Below are 20,512 nucleotides of genomic sequence, written 5' to 3' on the forward strand. Positions count from 1 at the left end.
CTGCAAACGCTCAAGAGAACCTATGGAGACAGGAAAACCAAGTTGTCGTTTCAAGTTGTAGATTGTTCAGCAGAACTGAATTACACCGACTGCCCTGACTAAAATATTTCGATTAATGTAATTAATTCTTTTTAAAAAAACGATTTCGTCATTAGCCCACTGGGTGCCCATTTCTCACCCTTACAGCTTTAACTGCATTTCAAAAAAAATTACACAGGCATTAAAGCACTGATGCCCAGTGTTTGCCAAACGTGCAATTTAAATGTAAATCTCTCTTTATCACAGACCCAGGTGAGCAGCATGATGTACCTGCTGCGGGTCGCCCATTCACCTCATCCCCTGCGAGCGCCGCTGTCAAGGAATGTTCGGGCTGCTCCGTGGGGTCACGGAAACAAGGGGCGAACAGGTTGTCAATTCTCACCCACCGCCCAGCCGGTTGGCTGCAGCTGGAGTCGGATCCTCAATGGTTCCACCCCGCTCCCCGAGACCGAGCACGTGCGGTGGGCCGCGCTAGTCCGTGACGTCTGGTGATTGACGTCCGCCTCAGCCAATGACCGGTGCACCTTCCGTTTCGTTCCTTGGCGTGGACATGCAGATTACGGTGTCAGTGCCCAATGTCTTTCAGCCTCGGCGGGGCGGGCGGTGAGCGAAGCTCGGTCGCCTGACAACAGGCCGGAAGGAATGTCTGTGTACGGAAGGCAGTGTGGGTCAAGCAGCGTTCTCAGTTGGGTTTCACTAAATCGAAGTGGAAGAGTGTGTTGGGGTTGCGAGGTAAGTTGGCTTAGACGGTCCTGAGGTTAGTGTTTGTGCCGGGCGGCGAGGAGAGGCAGACAGGGTGGGGATGTTGATCAATGTTGTGTACCCCCGCCCCTTGAACCGACTGTTGGTGGTTAGTTTCAGGAAAGAGTTAAACTCCCGACTTGCCGCAACAGATCAGCTGTGAGCACTGCCTGTTCCTGCTTGGTGAAGGGATGAACCGTGGGGCTTTTTGTCTGTCAACTCGCCGCTTCTGTTCTGAAGGTATTCACTGGACTGACGGGCATCGCCTTCTCGGTTTGTCGGGGGTTTGTGGGGGAGGGATGTGTCCCGTCTTTTGTGTTAATTTGTGGCCGTCGGAAAACTTGCAGGTTTCTAGTTTTAAATTTCGGCGATTAATCACCTTTTCTTCATGATTCATGATTTTTTTTGAGGTGGCGGTTGGAGGAAAAGGGGCTCCAGGAATGTATACGGACACTTCTAACCCACTGACAGAGAAATATCGGTGCAAAAAGGCGTTTGATCTGGGCATGTGTTGGGTGGTTCGTATCTGTGATGGTTTTAATCTGTCAACTTGTTTGTCAGTCGATGCATTAATAATAAGGGAAAAAGAGTGACTCCGCAGAACTTGTTAATTGAGCTTTTTGATCAGACAGTTGCAAATAAGTGTGTTATTTTGAATCCATCCTGTGAATTGTTTTGCTTGCTTTATGATCTGGAGAGAGGTTAGGACCCCATGACGACCATAGGAACGTCTTTATAAAGGGTTTTGAAAAGTATTGGCATCAATTACTTAACCCACTGAGTTCTGAGTTTCACTTTATTGGGCCTACTCTCCAAGGCACGCTTGTATTTTCAGCACCAAATCACTGAAATAATATAACATGAAACTGTACAAGTGCGTAAATACTCCCAAAAGTGAAAGAAAAAATAGACGTTTTAAAGATATTGCTTGAAACAGCAGGTATCTAGAGATTGAAACTAAGTTCTTCATGTTTCAGTTTTGTGATCTCTTGTTAGAACGTTTGTATTTTTATTTTAATAAACTAAATTGTATATTTTTGCACCACAAATGAACCTCACTGAAGTTAATATCTGCATCCAGTGGTTGCAGGATATGCCTTGTTACTGATTTTTTTTGAATTTTCTAACCGTATGATATTTAAATTCAATACCTTGTCAACTTTCCTGACTGCCAAGGCAACCAAGTTTATCTAATCCAAGCCATTATTGTCTAACAGATGTGGGAGACCATTCAACTAGAATTTTTAGAGTATTTGAAAGTTCTTTATTAGGTATTCTATAGATATAAATTCATGTTACAGAAGGTGTACAATACTGCATGAAACCAATGCAACCAATTATGATACATTGAGAGTAAAATCAGCTAGTGAGCATATGCTGGACAAGGCCTTTGGTTTAGTTATGCATCATGTCTGTTTTTACTCACATGTGGGTGTTATTGGCTGAATGGGCATTTATTGCCCATCCTAGTTGCCCATGAGAAGGTTGTGGTGAGCTGTTTTCCTGACCTGCTGTCTACATGCTGTAGACAGACTGGTTTAATGCCATTAAGGAGGCAGTTCCAGCATTTTGAGCCAATGACAGTGAAGGAATGGCTATATCTTTCCAAGTCAAGATGGTGAGTGTCTTGGAGGGAACTTGCAGGTGGTGGTTTTCCCATGTATATGCTGTGCTTGTCCTTCTAGATGATGATAATGTAGTGTCTTACTGCATGGAAACACACCCTCTGGTCTGACTTGACTGTTCTATTCTGAGCTACATTTAAATTGTACAATATATTTTTCTCCCACCCTGTCCTGAGGTTTTAAAGATACAGCCCTGACATGCTGGATTGAATTTACTTTTCTTGGCAAATGTATCAGAAAACTGACATCATGCTCTCCTGCAATCATCAAGCGGACGAGCAACTTGACAAGTTTGACAAAAGGCAGGCGTACCCCTTTTAAAAAAGTTTTGTAAAATCAACCTAAACAAAAGAAACTACAAAGGGATTAGTGATGAGTTGGCTGTGGTAGAGTGGGTAATGTCATCAAAAGGCATGACAGTAGATAGACAATAGTTAATGTTTTATGAATTAATGCGTGCATTGCAATAATTCCTTCCAGATGGAAGATAATAACAGTAAAAATAGTCCAACCACAGCTTGCAAAACAAATTTAAGGACAGTTATAAATTGAAGGGGGTAAAATAGAGAATGAGGGTAAACTTAAAAGGAATATAAAAACAGATTAAAAGAGCTTGTGTAAGGGTGTTAAAACAAAAAAAGTGCAGGCAAATGTAGGCCCTTTTCTGTCTGAGCCAGGAGTATTTGATAATGGTGAACAAGGAAATGGCAGATACCAGATAATTTCCCAGAAAGGCTAAGAAGTAAGGGTCAATTGGAAAGGAGGAATTCAAGGAAATTAGTATTCATTTAAGAAAAGGCCAGAGAATATTAATGGGTCTGAAAGCTGATAATTCACCAGATCCTGATCATCTACATCCCAGAGTACTAAAGGACGTAGCTTTGGAAACCGTAGATGCATCGGTTGTCATTTTCCAAACTTCTGTGAATTCTGGAACAGTCCTAGAGTATTGGAGGACGGTAAATATAACCCCTCTACTTTTTTTTTAAAATGGAGAAAAGTTGAAATTACAGATTGGTTAGCTTAACATCAGTAGTCAAGAAAAGAGTCTGGTACAAAAAAACAGTTCATTTAGAAAATACCAAGTGAATTACTCAGTCAACATGGATTTATGTAAGTTGAATCGTGATTAACAAACCTGGAGTGTTTTGAGGACAACTAGCAGACCAGATGAGGGAGAACTGCCATATGTGTTGTATTTAGATTTTCAGGAAGTTTTTGATACTATCCCACAGAAGAGGTTACTGTGCAAAATAAAAGTACATCGGATGGGTGGAAATATACTGGCATGTGTCAGTAGACTGCAAACAGAGTAGGAAAAGACAATTTTTTTGGATTGGAAGGGAACAATGAGCAAGTATCTCTCAAATCAGTGATTCAACCAGTTATCCACCATATATATTAACAATATAGATGAAGGAATCAAATGCAATATTTCTAAGTTTGCCAACAATGCATAACTAAGTGGGCTTGGGAGTGCTGAGGCGAAGATAGAGGGTTTAGGGTGTTTTAGACACGTTGATTCTGGCAAATGCATGGCAAATGTTGCAAAACACGGGTAAACTGTGGAGTTTTCCACTTTGGTTGGAAAGACAGAATGACAGAGTACAGTTTAAATCGTGGTAGATTGGGAAATGTTGGTGTACATAGCGACCTAAATGCCCTTATACACCAGTCATCAAAAACATCCAGGTGCAATGATAATGGATATGGAAGGCGCTGTGTGAAGAAGTCTTAGTGAATTTCTGTGGTGCATTCTAAAGATCCATGCTGCTGTTACTGAGTGTCAGTGGTGGATTGAGGGGATGTTTGTGGGTGTGGTGCCAGTCAAGTCGGCTGCTTTGTCCTGGATGGAGTCAAGCTCTTGGATGTTGTCGAAACTGCATACATCTAGGCAAGTGGGAACTATTCCATCACACTCCACTCATGTCTTTAGACGGTGGACAGGCTTTGGTGAGTCAGGAGGTGAGTTAGCTGCTGCAAGATTTCTAGGCTTTGACCTGTACCTGTTACCACTAAATTTGTTGGGTTAGTCTAGTTCAGATTCTGATTGTCTCCAGGATATTGATAGTGATGGTTTAAGTGATGGTACTGCCATTGGATGTCATGAGATGGTGGTTAAATTCTCTTGTTGGCAATTACCTGGAATTTGTGTGGCAAGAATGTTACTTTCTACTTGTCAGCCTAAACCTGGATGTTGTCCAGGTCTTGCTGCCTGAATTTCATCAGCAGCCGAGACAAGAACAGGGACAAGGTTGAGCAACATGAGGAAGATGTAAGTAGGCAATTTATGTCTGTAGGAAAAAGGTAGGACAGTTTCTGTTGCTATCCATAATTTTGATCAATGCCACTTTAACATTCTGTGAATATTGTAATTCTGGAGAGATCTGCAAAAGGCTTAAATCTTTTACTGCTTTTAGACCAAGGCCATCTGAAAATTGACAATTTTTAGTTGATGAAAACAGTGATCAAAAGTGATGCTGGAGAAGTTTGTCTCTTGCAACATTCCAGTCAGTTTAAAAAGTCCGAAAAGAATACCAGAATTTGTGGAAACAAGCCTTTGGCTGAGATGTAACCTTTTCCATTCTGATTTAGAAGATGCAAGGTGCTGCCAAGTGAAGACTGGATATCCATATGTATTCTGGGTTGATGTACAGTCAGGAATAAGACTCTGGTGGACCTCACTTTGTACTGGCCATGGAGGCCACCAAGCTATCTCCTATATAGGACTGACCACCTGTCTTGTTGGTTAGTACAAGTGTGGTTGTCTATAGGCCACCACAGATCAGATCAGTTTGGAAGAACTTCTATTACGTCACTGCATTTTCAAAGGATTTGTGAATATAAAATACAATATGCTGAATAATGATTATTGAATATAGATATATTCTAAGGAAAAAAAGCTATTTGCATTCTGCCTGTTAATGATGATCTGGAGATGTAAGAATCATACGTAGGATCTAACTACAAGGTTTCTGGAACTTAAGTATCATTCACTCCTCTTAGCTTCACTAACTGCAATTATTAATGCTCAAGTCAGGATTGAATCAGTATTAAAAATACAAAACATAAGATATCTCACAACAGCACAGTATATTTAAACCTTTCCCTTTTTAATGCCTTTGTTCGAAGTTTTTTACTTTAAGGCCATCGTCCTTTGCAATAGCCTGGTCCTTTAAACATAAATTAAACCTAAGTCTAACAATGTGTGCTTATTTTGCCATGATGCATCAGTTCTGTCCAGCCATCTCTTGTCATTGTTTGATAACTAAAGCTCAAAAGATTTTACCCTTTTTTCCAATAATTTTCTCTTTTCATTGTTTTTAAATTAAAATGCTTTCAAGATTTGTCCTTTGCAGGGTGAATTTTTTTTAAAGTTAGGACAGTGTTTCTGATGACAGTTGTTGTTGCTTTGGTTTTGATTTGAAACCTTAAAATGTGTATTAAATATTTTCAGAAAGAGAGATTTAGGAGTGTTCCTCTCATGTTCCTGCAAATTTTAAAAACACACCAATTGAATTTTTTAAGCCGACTCATAATCTTATGTTTTGCTAACAAAGTGCAATGAGATTTATAGATCTCTGCCATTTGAGATGGAGACAACCTGATCAGCTGCCTCTGCCGTGTCCCTCCCTTCAACTAATTCACTTGGCCAAACTTGCTTTAATGCTCCCTTCTGCTCTAGTTCTGATCTTGTATTAATTTCTACTTTCTCCTCTATCTCACATGGCCGACATGAGGCCTATCTTCTGTTCCCCAATCCTATTCACACTGAATTGCTGATCACCCAGTTTATCCTTCTGAACCCCATGTTTGCTGAATTTGTCAATGTTCTGTCATCTTCAGGTGTTGTCTTTTTCTCCATTTAAATCTATCACGATCATGGCTCTCTTCAAAAAACCTCAACCCCTCAATCCTTGAAAAATACCATGCCACTTCTGACCTCTGTTTTCTCAAAAGTTGTCTTAAAATTTGTTGCCATCCTTTCAAACGTGGAGCTCAAATACATTTAATCAAGTGTTTACCTTGCCATAGTTCCAGAATAGCTTTCAATCAATACACAAATGACAACCTATGTGACGAACATAAGATAACAAAGTGTGGAGCTGGATGAACACAGCAGGCCAAGCAGCATCTCGGGAGCACCAATATTGGTAGTGTCTTTTTGTAGTCAGGTATCAATACTTACGCATCTCAATCCATGTGGACAAGGAGAACCATGGCTTCGACTGGGACAGGCTAGGCAGAGGCAGGCACGCAAATCCCTGGAAGCATGGCAGTCCATGAAACATGCTATTAATAAACACATTGAACTCGACCCCATATACATTCCACTACAGAGGAAACCCGGAAGTGAGGCAATCCATTGCAACGGACCCCAGAGTTAAAAAACCAGGTGGGAGAAAACACCGCTTCATCAGAGGCTGCACTGAGGATGTTACCAAGCATGATAACGAAACATCTGCAGACCAACAAACCAGCACGGCAAGCCGAGCAACAGATTTCCTTCCTCTATCATCAGCGCATGCCTTCAGTTGATGAGTCTCCAAGGTCTGGAGTATGCTCCCTACACCTCGCTCACCTTGCATTTGCCATCCTTAAACCATTTCTCAAAACCTACCTCTTTGATCAAGCTTTTATTCATCTGATGTCATACGTAATTTTGCAATGCTCCTGTGACATGCTATTTCATTATGTTGAAGGATTGTAACAGATATAATTTGGCAATCTTCTACACCAGTGTGACAGGTTGTAACAACAACTGAGATGTTGGGGGAGAGCATTTTCTTTTATCGACTTAGTTTTAATAAAAAGTTGAAGTTTGAAATCAGATGAAAGTGCTTTGATAATGCGTACAAAGGAGGAGAAAGGTTATTATAAGTTGCAAGTTAGAGGCTTCTTGATAACCACCCTAGTGGAAGAAAATAGATGGGGGTGTGTTGAATATTTACAGAACATAGAACAATACAACACAAGAGCAGGTCCTTCAGCCCACACGTCTGTGCTGACCATGATGCCAGTATAGCCAATTGCCATAGATAATAACTTAGTAAGTAATTTGCAAAGGAGATGAAATATGGCACTTAATAGAAAATCTAAATGTGCCAAAGGAGTGTGAGGGAAGTGTACTTGAATGGAAAGAAGGTTCTTGAGGTTCACCTTTTACCTGAAATTCACAACAGAAATAGTTTGTGGCTTCCGTCCCCACATATCATGCCACTCTTCTCACCTTTTTTTTTTCAAAAGAGAAGCTGTGATGGAGACAAAATCACAAACACTGAAGGAATGAAGGTAGTAATGGCAAGAAGAAAATGACAAAGATGGCAAAGACATCATTGGTATGGGAAAACAGATATGTTATTGGACTAGTAATCTAGAGATGAGATTCAAGTTCATGGGGAATTTAACTTCAATTAACAAAAAAAATCAATCTTTCATGTAATTGACTGCAGATATTTTGCCATGTGGTTGACTCTCAACTTCTTTCTTGAAGTCCCTCTGTTGTACCCTTGAAGGCACAGGGCAATAAATGCTTGCTTTGCCAGTAATGGTCATATCCCATGAATCAATGAGAAAAAAGTTGTTGATTTGCTCTGTGCTGTCACGACAGATCAATGACTTTGAGATGGAAAATCTCACGTTTGTTACTCATTGTGTTAATATTCTTTTCCTCCATTATGAATTTGCATGCCACTGGAGTTAAGTTAACCAAAAATTAAGCTGGAATTTAAAAAAACAGTATGAGTAAAAATGATTATGAAGCTGTTGCACTGCAATGAACACAAGTTATTCAGGCATGTCCAAGATAACAGTGTGGGGCTGGATGAACACAGCAGGCCAAGCAGCATCTTGGGAGCACAAAAGCTGACGTTTCGGGCCTAGAAGGGTCGAGGCCTGAAACGTCAGCTTTTGTGCTCCCGAGATGCTGCTTGGCCTGCTGTGTTCATCCAGCCCCAGACTTTTTATCTTGGATTCTCCAGCATCTGCAGTTCCCATTATCTTTGTTCAGGGATTGTCATCTTAAAGATGATTAGCTGGCCTAAAACAGAACATGAGAAATAGATGCAGGGATACAGTATACAGTCACTCAAGTCTGCTGTACCATTCACAATGATCATGGCTGATCTTTTCTTTAATTCCACTTCCCTACCTGATTCCCTTGTCCTTGAGACTGTCGAAATTCAAATATTATCAATTTGCAGTCTTGAATATATGCAAGAACTGAACGTGCATGGCTCTCTGCAGTAGAGAATTTCTAAGACTCTCAATTCTGAGTGAATTAACGTATGTCCTCTCAGCCCCTAAATGGTTGGCTGTCTTTTAACCTGAGACTGATCCCTTGTTCTAGAAACTCCAGCCAGGAATGAAGTCTTTTTGGTATCCATCCCATCAAATCGTCTCTGGATTGTATTTGTTTTAATCTGGCTACCTCTCTGCTTGATTTGAAAGTTTAGGCTTAAAATTGCTCAATCTTTCCTCGTTGGACAACCTTTTAACCTAGAAGCAGAGGAAATGCCTAAATGATTGTTTCCCTCATTGTCAGAAGGTGATGAGTGGTGTTCCACAATGATCTGTGCTGGGTGCTTAACTTTTTTAAAAATTTACATTAATGACTTAGATGACCGAATTTGCAGTTGACATAAAGATAGGTGGGACATTATGTTGTTAAAGGGGGTACAAGCATGATGCAGATGGAAACTTATGTATTACTGGACAAAAATCTGGCTGATGGTGCATCATGGGGGAAAAATTGAGAAGTTGACTGCAGTAGGAAGAATTTTTTTTAAAGGAGTATTACTCGAACAGAGAACAACCGCACAATTTTGAGGTGCGGAGGGATCCAGGTATTCTCGTGCATGAGTTGCATAAATTTAATATTGAGATCTGACACAACTAGAATTTATCTTACTCATTCGTGGGATGTGGGCCTTGCTGGCTGGTCCAGCGTTTATTGTATCACCCTAGTTGCTCCTGAAGGTGGTGGTGAGTTGCATTTTTTAAACTGTGGCAGTCTACATGCTGTAAGTCAATAAACAATGCTGTCATGGAGGTAATTTCAGGATTTTTGGACCAATGACACTGAAGAAATGGCATTTTTATTTTCAAGCAGGTATGGTGAGTGGGTTGGAGGAGATCATAAAGGTGTCAGTTCCCATGTATCTACTGCACTTGTCCTTCTAGCTGGTCATGGGTTTAGAAGATGCTACCTCAGGAACTTTGAATTTCTGAATCCTGTAGTTTGTAGTTTATAAACATTGCTGCTACTGGGCACCAGTGGTGGAGAGAGTGGATCTGGTGCCAGTCAAGTGATCACTTGTCCTTGATGGCGCCAAGCTTATGAAGTGTTGTTGGAGCTGCACTCCTTCTGACAAGTGGGGGGGTATTCCATCACATTCCTGACTTGTGCCTTGTTCACAATCCACAGGCTTTGGGAAGTCAGGAGGTGAGTCACTTGCTGCAGTATCCCTGTTCTCTGGCCTGCTTTTGTAGCCACTGTATTCATCTGGCTAGTCCAGTTCAATTTCTGGTCAGAACATTTATAATGGTGGATTCAGTGACTTTATATGTAGGTCAAATCCAGGTGGAAATTATACAGTGAATGGCACAACCCTTAGGAGCATTGATATACAGAGAGATCTGGGTGTGAAGGTCCACAGATCACTGAAGTGGCAGCGGAGGTACATGAGGTAGTTTTAAAAGGCCTATTGGCTGCCTGCCTTCATTGGAAGGGGCATTCAGTAAAAGGATAGGCAAGTTATACTGCAGCTTCATAGAACTTTAATTAGGCTACACTTGGAATATTGTGTACAGTTCTGGTTACCACACTGTCAGAAGAATGTGGACGCTTTGGAGAGGGTACAGAAAAGGCTTCCCAGGATGTTGCCTGGTATGTGGGGATTTTAGCAATGAAGAAAGGTTGGATAGCCTGAGTTTGTTTTCACTGGAAAGCAGGAGGTTGAGGAGCAACCTGAAAGAGGCTTATAAGGTTGTGAATGGCATGGATAGAGTAGTATGAGGCTTTTCCCAGGGTAGGGGGGGGTGGTGTCAATACCTCGGTGGGGACAGGTTCAAAGTGCGAGGTGAGTCGGGGGGGGTGGGGGGGAAGCCAGTATTTTGCACAGAGAATGGTGAGTGCCTGGAACGCACTGCTATAGGTGATGGTGGAAGCAGACACAATAGTAACATTCAAGAAGCACCAGGACGACTACATGAATAGGAGGGGAATCGAGGAATATGGATCCTGTAAGTGAACACTGTTTTAGTTTGGAAGGGCAGAATGTGTCAGTGAAGGCTTGGGCCAAAGGGTCTGTTCCTGTATTATATTGTTCTTTTGTTCATTGCTATAACCATCAAATGTCAAGGGGCAAGAGATGTTCACTGCCAGGCATTTGTGGCATGAATGTTACTTGCTGCACAAATGTGGATGCTATCCTCCATTACAAGTGAAATTAAAAGTAAGAGTTAGGATATTTTTATTCCATTTAATGGAGCATTGGTGAGACCACACCTTGAACACAATGCAGTTTTGGTCTCTTCATTGAAGGATCATTGTAAATATATTTAAGGTGGTTCAGGAAGATTTGAGATTGATCTGAAATGAGCGCGTCCTCTTATGCTGAGCAGACTGCTGAGTAGAGTGAGAAGTGACTCTTTTGAAATGCACAAGTTCCTGAACCCTGTTGTCAAGGGGGACACGAAAAGGATATCTCTTATCCTTTTCCTGTCATATCCTGTGGTTCAGTCCTAGGACTTGAAGGAAACTGCTTCAAATTTAGGCATAGATTTTTGAGGATCAAGTGGAGGTTTGTTTACTCCACTTAGACCAACTGTATAATCCTTTTGATCTCTCTGACGATTAAAATGTGATTGTGTGCTCTCCTCTCACTACACCTGACAAGTTTCCGATTTCAAATAAACTTGTTGGATGATAACCAGGTGTCGGGTTACTTTTTTGATTTTTAGTCTCAAATGAGTGCATAACAATGGAACACAGACCCAAGTTAACCTTGCAAAAATCTTACTGGAATCTAGAGACTGCAACAAATTTGGGAGAACTGTGACAAAATTGTCCAAAAATATTGACATTGTCATACACACAATCATTTTCATTAGTCCACATTCTAGATTCCTCCATCTCTATATCTCATCATAGATACAAAACTGATAGATAAGAGGAAAGAGTGTATTGGATGATATCGTGACGTTAGGGATTCCTCAATATTGACTCTAGAGCTCATTAAATACCAGTCTCAGGCCAAGCATGTGTAAGGAAACATATTGTTGAATCTGTACCCTTGCATATTGAACATCACTTTGAGGAAGGACTAAAGGTAATAAGGATATGAAATTCACTGAGTAGAGATTCAGCACCATTTGGAGAGATATGAAGAGAACTGGAAGTAATCAGGTCCTTCTGGTATCTTTCAGCATTTGGTATGTTTTCTTGAACAGTGAGCATTGGAAGACAAAGGAAGTGGCAGTAGTAAGCATAGATTCCACTAGTGTTGGGTGAAATGGGGTCCTGGAGAAACTTAAGCAAACTTTCTTGGCCTATATGGGCTTTAGGGCACTGCATTTTGCTCCTGGATTGTAAGCCTGATACCTTGTTTCTATGAATTTTAAGTACATAACAAGCTTTCGTATTGCAATTACTTCTATGCTAACTGCAGGTTAACAAATTAGAATGCTCACAATGAAGTTAATGCTGGCTAACTTCTGAAACCACCATTAAAGCACAAATTGGCCTGGTATGCTTCATTGAGAACTCTATGAAAATTCTTTTTTCACAAGAACTCTCAAATGACCTTTCCATGATAAGTATGAGAAAAACACTGATTTTATCACACAATTGGGTATTTTTTTTCTAATGTTCTTGCTGACTGCTTCTGTGTCTCAAGTTCATTTCTTTCATTATTTGATAATGGTTGAAATGTGAAATTTTATCTGGGTTTAGTGTTTTTTTTCCCCCACTGCAAATATTGAAATGCAGTAATAGAATGAAATGATAAAGCTTGTTCAGAAATTGGGAGATAGTTGATGGATCCTTGAAAATAATGCAACCCACATTCTTGGATTGTAGAGATGTGGTTCTTAACTCATGTTTTTGGGGAGCAAACTTTCAATTGAAACTCCGGAATCTGATACCTTGAAAGTAAATGAACTCCGATAATAGCAGAAGTAAATCATGTAGGAAGTCTGCATCCCCAATTTTTCCTGTCTGGCAGTGGTGGCAATAACCCTGAAGACAGTGGTGCCAGGACACTTGTAGGACCCCTAATGTCCTCCTTGAAGAAACGGTGTGCAGTGGTGGACATCTCTTCCTCATTGACTTCGAAATCTTAACTTTTGTTTTAGGCTTCTTGCAGCTTGAAACATTCTGATACTTGGCTCTTCAATTGAGAGTTTCCTCACATAGTGTTTTACCGAGTTTCCTGATGCTATATCATTTCTGTTGTTTGCAATGGCAAGCTCTTCCTTGCTACAAGAAATCCGATTTAAAGCTCAATCTGTTTAATGAGTTACTTCAACCCAGAAATGCACTGCAGGCAGGGAATTAGGCTAAAGCCTTCCATTGGCAGAATAAAGAAAATTCAGCCTGAAAATTTTTAGTTTTCAAAAATGACAAAGGGATATAGAATCATAGGATATCTTTTGGCAGAAGAGCTTCTTCTGTATTCTATCTATTCTAATCTCACTTTCCGACATAATCTTGAACATTTTGACCGTTCAGTGCTCATCCGAGTCCTATTTAAAGGTTGAGGACTTTCTGCCTCAGGGAGTGTCCCAGGCGGTGCAGTCCCCATTGCCTTCTATGTGAGAGGGTTTTCTCAAATCCATGCACCCATCCCCTCAATTTCCTGCCTTTCACTTATAATTATACCCCTTTGTTCTTTTGACTGAGGGGAACAGCTGTGTTTTACTCATCCTATCTATGCTCCTCATTATCTTATACACCTTCATCAGGTGTTTCTCTTCAGGCACCCCCCACCAAAAACCACCTCTCTATTAAAGAAAGCAACCCCAGGCTGTCCAATCTCTTGATAGCTGAAATGCTCCATCCCAGGCAACGTCATTGTGAATCTCCTTTGTTAACCCTTCCAGTGCAAGTACAGATAAAATGATTTGACATTTTCTAAAGTCACTTTCTCAGCTTTTTACACTTTCCTATAATTCACCTTTCAAAGTTAGGTGCATTTTGCTTTTGGGGGAAAAAAAGCATCTTATTGTTGGCTTTACATTTGCCTGTACCTTCTATCAACTAACACTTTGTGTAACATGTATTAGTAGTACTGCTGTCTCGCATTCTCTGTGAAGATTGAACTTTATCTTTACATTTTATATACCTCCTGAATCATTGCCAGTGACTCTGGCAGTGTTTAATGTTTAGCTTATATTTTGTATTGCTAGAAACAGAAAGAAGGTGGTAGCAGAAAAAAATTGTGAAAAACAACTTCTGATAAGAGATGTCATCGGCCCAGAAGACCAGCTGCTGTAAGGTGAGTGTGACACACCTTGATGTCAAAGCAGCACTTGACTAAGTATGACACTGAGAAACCCTAACAAAATTGGAGTTGATGGTAATTGTGGGGTAAACTCACAACTACTTGGAGTCCCACCAGACATAGTTAGGATTTTTGAAGATAGCATGCACTGCAGATGTTCGAGTCAGTCAATACAGTGTGGAGCTGGAGGAACACAGCAGATCAGGCAGTATCAGAGGAGTGGAAGAGTCAACGTTTTGGGTTGGGACACTTCATCAGGACTGATAAAGGGTCTCAACCCAAAACATTGCCTCTCCTGCTCCTCTGCTGTGTTCCTTCAGCTCCACACTATTGACTGTGATCGTTGAACACCTATCATCTCAATACTACATAAGTGCCAGACAATGATGCTGTCCAAACAGAATCTTCTGACATGATCTCCCCTTGATATTCATTGGAATGGTGTTACCATTGCTTAATTCAGAATCATCAATTACCTTGGAGTTATTATTTTTCTATATACTGAATTGGATCAGCCATATAGCTACAATGGCAACAAGATCAGTAAGAGTCTGGAAATTCTGCAGTAGGTGACTCGCCTCCTTACTTCCCAAAGCCTACGCACCATCTGCAAGACTCCAGTCATGAATGTCATGGAATACTTGCCACCTGATTTGCATGAGAACTGCTTCAACAACTCTGAAGCTCAGAACTATCTAGGACAAAATAGACCTCCTCTTTATTATGTCTTTCAGTTTTCACCACCTCCACCACTGGCACATAATGCACAGTGAATAACATCTGCAAGATTCTTTATTAGCTGTGTCTAAACAATGACGTCTGCCACCTAGAAGATCATGCAAGTGCTTGAAAACATCACTATCTGCAAGTTTCCCTCTAACATACAATGCAGTTTATCCACTGTCATAAAATGTGGCCCTGATAGTGTATCATAGTTAGAAGACTATACATCTTTTCTTTCATTGTGAGCAGTGCTAGTCAGCAAGTATAAATGACTTGGATGTGAATATAGGATGTATGGTTAGTAAGTTTGCAGATGATATCAAAATAGTTGGTGCAGCAGACAGTGAAGAAGGTGACTTCACAGTACAATGGGAACTTACTCAGATGGACCAATGGGCCAAGGAGTGGCAGATGGTGTTTAATTCAGATAAAAATATTTTCATAAGGCAAACCAAGTTAGGACTTGTACAGTTAATGCTAGGGTCCTGGGGAGTGTTGCCAAACAAAGACACCTAAGAGTGCAGATTCATAGTTCCTTGAAATTGGTGTCGCAGATCAGGTAGTGAAGAATGCATTTGGCATGCTTGCCTTCATTTGGTCAGAACTTTGAATACAGAAGTTGGGATGTCCTGTACAGCTGTAATATGACTTGGGTGAGGTCACTTTTGGAATACTACATTCAATTCAGGCCTCCCTGCTATAGGAAAGATGTTCTGAAACTTGAAAGGTTTCAGAAAAGATTTCCAAGAATGTTTCTGGGACTTAAGTGTTTAAGCTAGAGAAACAGTCTGAATAGGCTGAGGCTTTTATCCCTGGAATGTCAGAGACTAAGGGATAACCTTATCGGTTTATAAAGTCTTGAGGGATGTGGACTGGCCAAGGTCTCTTTCCTAGGGTGGGGGAGTCCAAAACTAGAGGGTGTAGGTTTAAGTTGAGAGGAGAAAGATTTAAAAACAGCCTTCAGGGTAACTTATTAACACAGCATTCTGCATGTGTGGAATAAGTTGCCAGAGGAGCTGATGAAGGTGGGTACAATTACAACATTGAAAAGGCATCTGGGTACATGAATAGGAAGGGTTTAGAGGGATATGGGCCAAAAGCTGGCAAGTGCAACTAGGTCAGATGGGATGTCTGGTTGGTGCGAAAGAGTCGGACTGAATGTTATGTTTGAGCTGTATGACACTATAAGTAGTTAGTGTTAGTTACATTGACAAGTATCCTGACTTCCACAATTCTTGGGACAAAAACCAAATATATCACTCCTGAACAAGTCTCAATAAAATTTCACACCCAAATTGATGTCCTTCGTGTGAGGTGGGATTTGGGGTATGTGAAACATTGTCTCCATTGCAGTTCTTCCATGGATAACCCAAATCTTCTCTTCATACGCTTGCCATTTCACATCATTATAAGATAACTTAGAAGGATGAACAGGTCCGCATGTTTAAGTGCTGTGTGCACATGGAATATTTTGAAATTCAGACCAATTCAACGTGTCATAAGTTACAAGTTCCCAGCTGGTGCTCAACAGAATTTCCTTATTTCAGCAATTGATTTGTACTATGTAATAACAATAGAGCATTTCTTCATAGGAAATCTCCAGGAAAGAGACTGATGTCAAAATCAGATGTTGGAAATTACAGCAATAATTGACCTGGAAGGAGCACGCTACAAGTGCTATGACTATAAAGTGATTTTCTCTTTTTGGGCTAGCAACTGATAAAATTTGATTAGCTCATTGTTAGTGAGGCTAAATACTTTTCCTTCTACTGTACTTATTACCATTACAATGTTGATCTTATTTACTATCTCTGTAAATGTACTTGAGCAGCTTTCTGCAATATATAAAATAAATTGCATGTTGGATTTCTGGACCATTGACAGTTTTTGTTTCCTGCTGTAGATAATGTTCTCTTGACCATGGGAATTTATAAGCACCTAAGCAAGCCAATCAATCTGTTTCTCAATGCCCGCAAATACTATGCGAATGTACTCAGCATCCAAAAGGTGACTTGAAATGCTAGTTCCATTTTTCTTGCCATGGATGCTGCCAGGGCTGCTGAGTATGTGCAGTACTTCTGTTTTTTTATTTAAAAATTCTAGTATTTAATTCCTTGTGAATCCTATCCAAAATAGGTCATTGAAGGAACATCTGTTTCTTCTTCCTATCTCTCTACGCTGACCACTTTTGAATTGACTGGTCTTTTGGTGGATTTGCTCCATGTGTTCACTCTACTGAATATCGACCACGTAACCTACATAAATGTGGTACATCAGGATAGGTGACAATGTGCAGTAATACTCTCAACAATGATCTGCCAGACCCGAGAGGCAGTATGGCTTTCTGCTGTTCCAGATTCATACATCGGAACACGTGCTACCTCAAAACAATCGTTTTGCATTTCTGGCATAATGTATGCTCTTTCCTTTTTAGGGCTTCACTGTTGTCATGACTTCAGATTAAAAACATTACTGCAGTTCACTTGGATGCAGATTGTCATGCTCTATACTTTGTATTTTCAGGCTAGTCAGCATGAACATGTTTTGTTCGAAAGTGATTGATTGATTCAGTCGTTTGAAGAGTTACCTGGCTAAAACAGCTGTTATCCAGGAAATGGTTTTCTTTTTGGGGTGGTGGGGGAGGAGATCAAAACAAGTTCCAGGAAACGATGCTGACAGTGAAGCATTTCACAATTTGTTCAGCTCCTTTTTAAACATTTGCAGTGAATCCACACTTGCTGCATCAGCTGGCAGTTTATTCCATGATCTGTTGCAGAATGAAGCAGAATGTTTTCTCGCCCAGTGCTATGCTTAAATAATTTGCATGTGTCCCTTTAGTACTTGATTCACATTTGTATATCTTTGAGGCCACCATAGTTAGTATTTATTACTGTATTTCAAATATCTTGATCAAATCTCCCCAGAGTCTCTCTTTGAGGGGCTGCTTTTCTTTTTATGTAGTCAATGCATGTACTCAGCATCAGGATAGCTTTCACTGAAAGCTAAAACAGTAATTCCATTCTGCATAGCAGTCACTGATAGAAACTCATAGACAGAAAAATAGCAAATGCTGTATTGCATCTGTCTCTTAGTCATGTTCAAATTTGAGGATCCTAATTTCCATGCATTATTGGCATTGCACCTCATCAGAGGCAGAACAACTGTCTTTAAAAGATGACTCTGGGCCAATTCTGAGAAATCCCTTGCTGACACAACATCTCTCTAAAAAAGATCAAAAACAAGTTCCAGGAAACCACAGTGACCATGAAGCATTTCACAAACATCCCATGTAGTTTTTATGACAATAGACCTCAGCCATTAATTTGTTCAGATCCATTTTTAAACATGAAGCCACACTTGTGGCATAAGCTGACATTTTCTCCATGATCTGCTTAGAAAAGAAATCTTTTGTTTCGAACATAGAACATTACAGCGCAGTACTGGCCCTTCGGCCCTTGGTTACGCTGACCTGTTTAGCCTAGTTATATGCTTAAATAGTTTATACGTGTCCGTTTTATACTCCACCTACTTTATTCAAATTGTACCTTTTCACAGTTGTGAACACACATATATACTGTTTTATTAATATATTTTAAAATTTGAATCAAATCTCCCAAAAGTGTGTTGCTTTTTTTCAGAGTAAAATGATCCAGTTCATTAAAAATATCATGATGATTCTTGTCGTTCCAGCTAAAGTTACAACCAGGTCAAGTTATATACCAGCATTAAATCAGGCTTGATAGATTATATTTTTAAAAGTTTTATATAGTGGTCTTTTGCTGAAACATAGCCATGCCAGACTACAGATTTGGTTTTAACAAGAAAACCGAGGTTTCATTTAAGTCCTCCTCATCTCTGTCTTAAACAGTTGACCCTTGTTCTGAGATTATGCCCTCTGGTTCTAAACTTTCGCACCAGTGGCAACAACCTTTTCTGCACCTGTAAAGTCCCTGAAGAATCTTCTGGGTCTGAATAACTTCACCCCTCATTGGAATATTGAAGAATGAGTAAAAGGCCAAACTACCTAACCTCTCTTCATGAGATAGTCCGCTCTCCCCCGCTCATTTTCTCTGGACTGCCTCCGATCCAGGTTACGAAGGGGCCCAAAACTGTTCAGTGTTTCAGCAAGACTTGCTGACTTAAACACTCCATCCCTTTAAAATAAAGCCCAACATTCCACTTGTCTTCCCCATTGTGTTACTTGTTTTGTATGGTAGCTTTTTGTGATTTTTATATACAAAGACTTGCTCTGCTGTGTGAAACCCCAAAAGATAAACAAATTTCCATTGACTCTCCAGAAGGCCATTGGACATCTGCTCTCCAATGCATATTGCTTTAAAATCGTGGTTCTAAAAAGACTGACTTAGTTAATTATTAACCTTTTCTCAAAAGTAAAACCCCAACACCCTTCTGCCACAAATTTGATATCCACAACATTGAAAACGCAATATATATTAGTTCACTTTTCATCACAAAAACAAAAGCCTGATATTAATGTAGAATACTGTTCTCAAACTTTTCCAGGCTATCCAGTTTTTCACTTCAGTGTTTACAGTGAAGGATATGGATGCTTGAGATCCTTAAAGTGTCCATACTACAGAGCAGGTGGTGCTGGATGTCTTAAAATACATTAAAGGTGGCTAAATCTCCAGGACCTGATCAGGTTTACCCTAGAACTTTGTGGGAAGCTAGGGGAGTGATTGCTTGGTGCTTTGCTGAGACATTTGTATCTTTGATAGCCATGGGTGACATGCCGAGAGGCTGAAGGTTGGGCAATGTGCTTCTATGATTTCAGAAAAGTGATAAGGAAAAGCCAGGGAATTACAACAGTGATCCTGACGTCAGTGGTGGGTATGTTGTTGGACACGATTTACGTGTCTTTGGAATGGCATGGACGAATTAGGCAGAGCTATGGACGTACGCTAGGAGATAGTGAGGACTACAGATGCTGGAATCAGTCGAAACAATGTGGAGCTGGTGGAACACAAGATCGGGCAGCATCAGAGGAGCAGGAGAGTCAATGTTTCAGGCCGAGATACTTCAGTTGGGAAATAAATAGAGGGAAGAGGGGTAGGGCTGAGCTAAGGTAGGTGGGCTAGCTAGATGGATGCAGGTAGGGGTAGTGGGAATTGGTCAGTGGGAAGGATAGGGCAGATAGGTGAGGAAGGAGATGGACAGGTTGTGTCAGGTCAAGTTGTCTATATGGACTAAAGCAAAGTGCTTGACAAGGTTCCGCATTAGATACAAAATTGACATGAAGCTAGGATATGAGGGCAGTGGTGAGGGTTGGCTTTTTAAACTGGAGGTCCGTGACGACTAAATTAAACTCAATCTGCCATTCCTTGGCTCATTGGCCCGTTGCACTCTTGCTCAGTATCCACTACACCACTAATTTTGGTGTCATGTGCCAACTTACTGACCGTGTGTCTTACATTCACATCCAAATCATTTACATAGATGACAAAAGACAACAGACCCAACACTGACATTTGTAGCACACTGCTAGTCACACCTCTAGTGCAAAAAAAAATTCTACCACCTTCCTCTGTCTCTCTTGTCTTCAAGCCAATTTTGTATCCAAATGGTTATGTCTCCCTGGATTCCTCATGATCTAACCTTGCTGGCTAGTCTGTGGAAAGTTGTTGAACACCTTCCTAAAATGCATAAAAGGAGAGGCCACTTTGGATTTGGTGCCCGGCAATGAACCGGGCCAAGTGCTAGACCTGTTGGTAGGACAGCATTTTGGCGGAGGCAATCAAAAGATTAGATTAGTTTAGATTCCCTACAGTGTGGAAACAGGCCCTTTGGCCCAACAAGTCCACACTACCCCTTAAAGCATCCTGCCCAGACCCATCCCCCTATAACCCACACACCCCTGAA

The 20,512-nt window shown here is 40.6% G+C and overlaps 1 protein-coding gene across 7 annotated transcripts in view; it reads left to right on the forward strand.

Annotated features, from left to right (window-relative positions):
* The window catches only part of LOC125458468 (atos homolog protein B), a 203,212-nt gene that overhangs the window by 70,572 nt on the left and 112,128 nt on the right, over nucleotides 1-20,512 (forward strand). The window contains exons 1-3 of one of the 7 annotated variants that reach the window (XM_048543785.2): nucleotides 586-771; nucleotides 895-1,020; nucleotides 1,191-1,298. The exons of 1 other annotated variant lie outside the window; for it this stretch is intronic. The gene's annotated coding sequence lies outside the window, so the exon portion shown is untranslated. Of the gene's footprint in view, nucleotides 1-585; nucleotides 772-894; nucleotides 1,054-1,190; nucleotides 1,299-13,814; nucleotides 13,904-20,512 lie in introns of those variants that run through there. 5 more of the 7 variants (XM_059648713.1, XM_048543777.2, XM_048543743.2 and 2 more) reach the window with 5 other exon arrangements.

Source organism: Stegostoma tigrinum, chromosome 1 (genome assembly GCF_030684315.1).
Source record: "Stegostoma tigrinum isolate sSteTig4 chromosome 1, sSteTig4.hap1, whole genome shotgun sequence".
In the NCBI taxonomy this organism is placed as follows: Eukaryota; Metazoa; Chordata; class Chondrichthyes; order Orectolobiformes; family Stegostomatidae; genus Stegostoma; species Stegostoma tigrinum.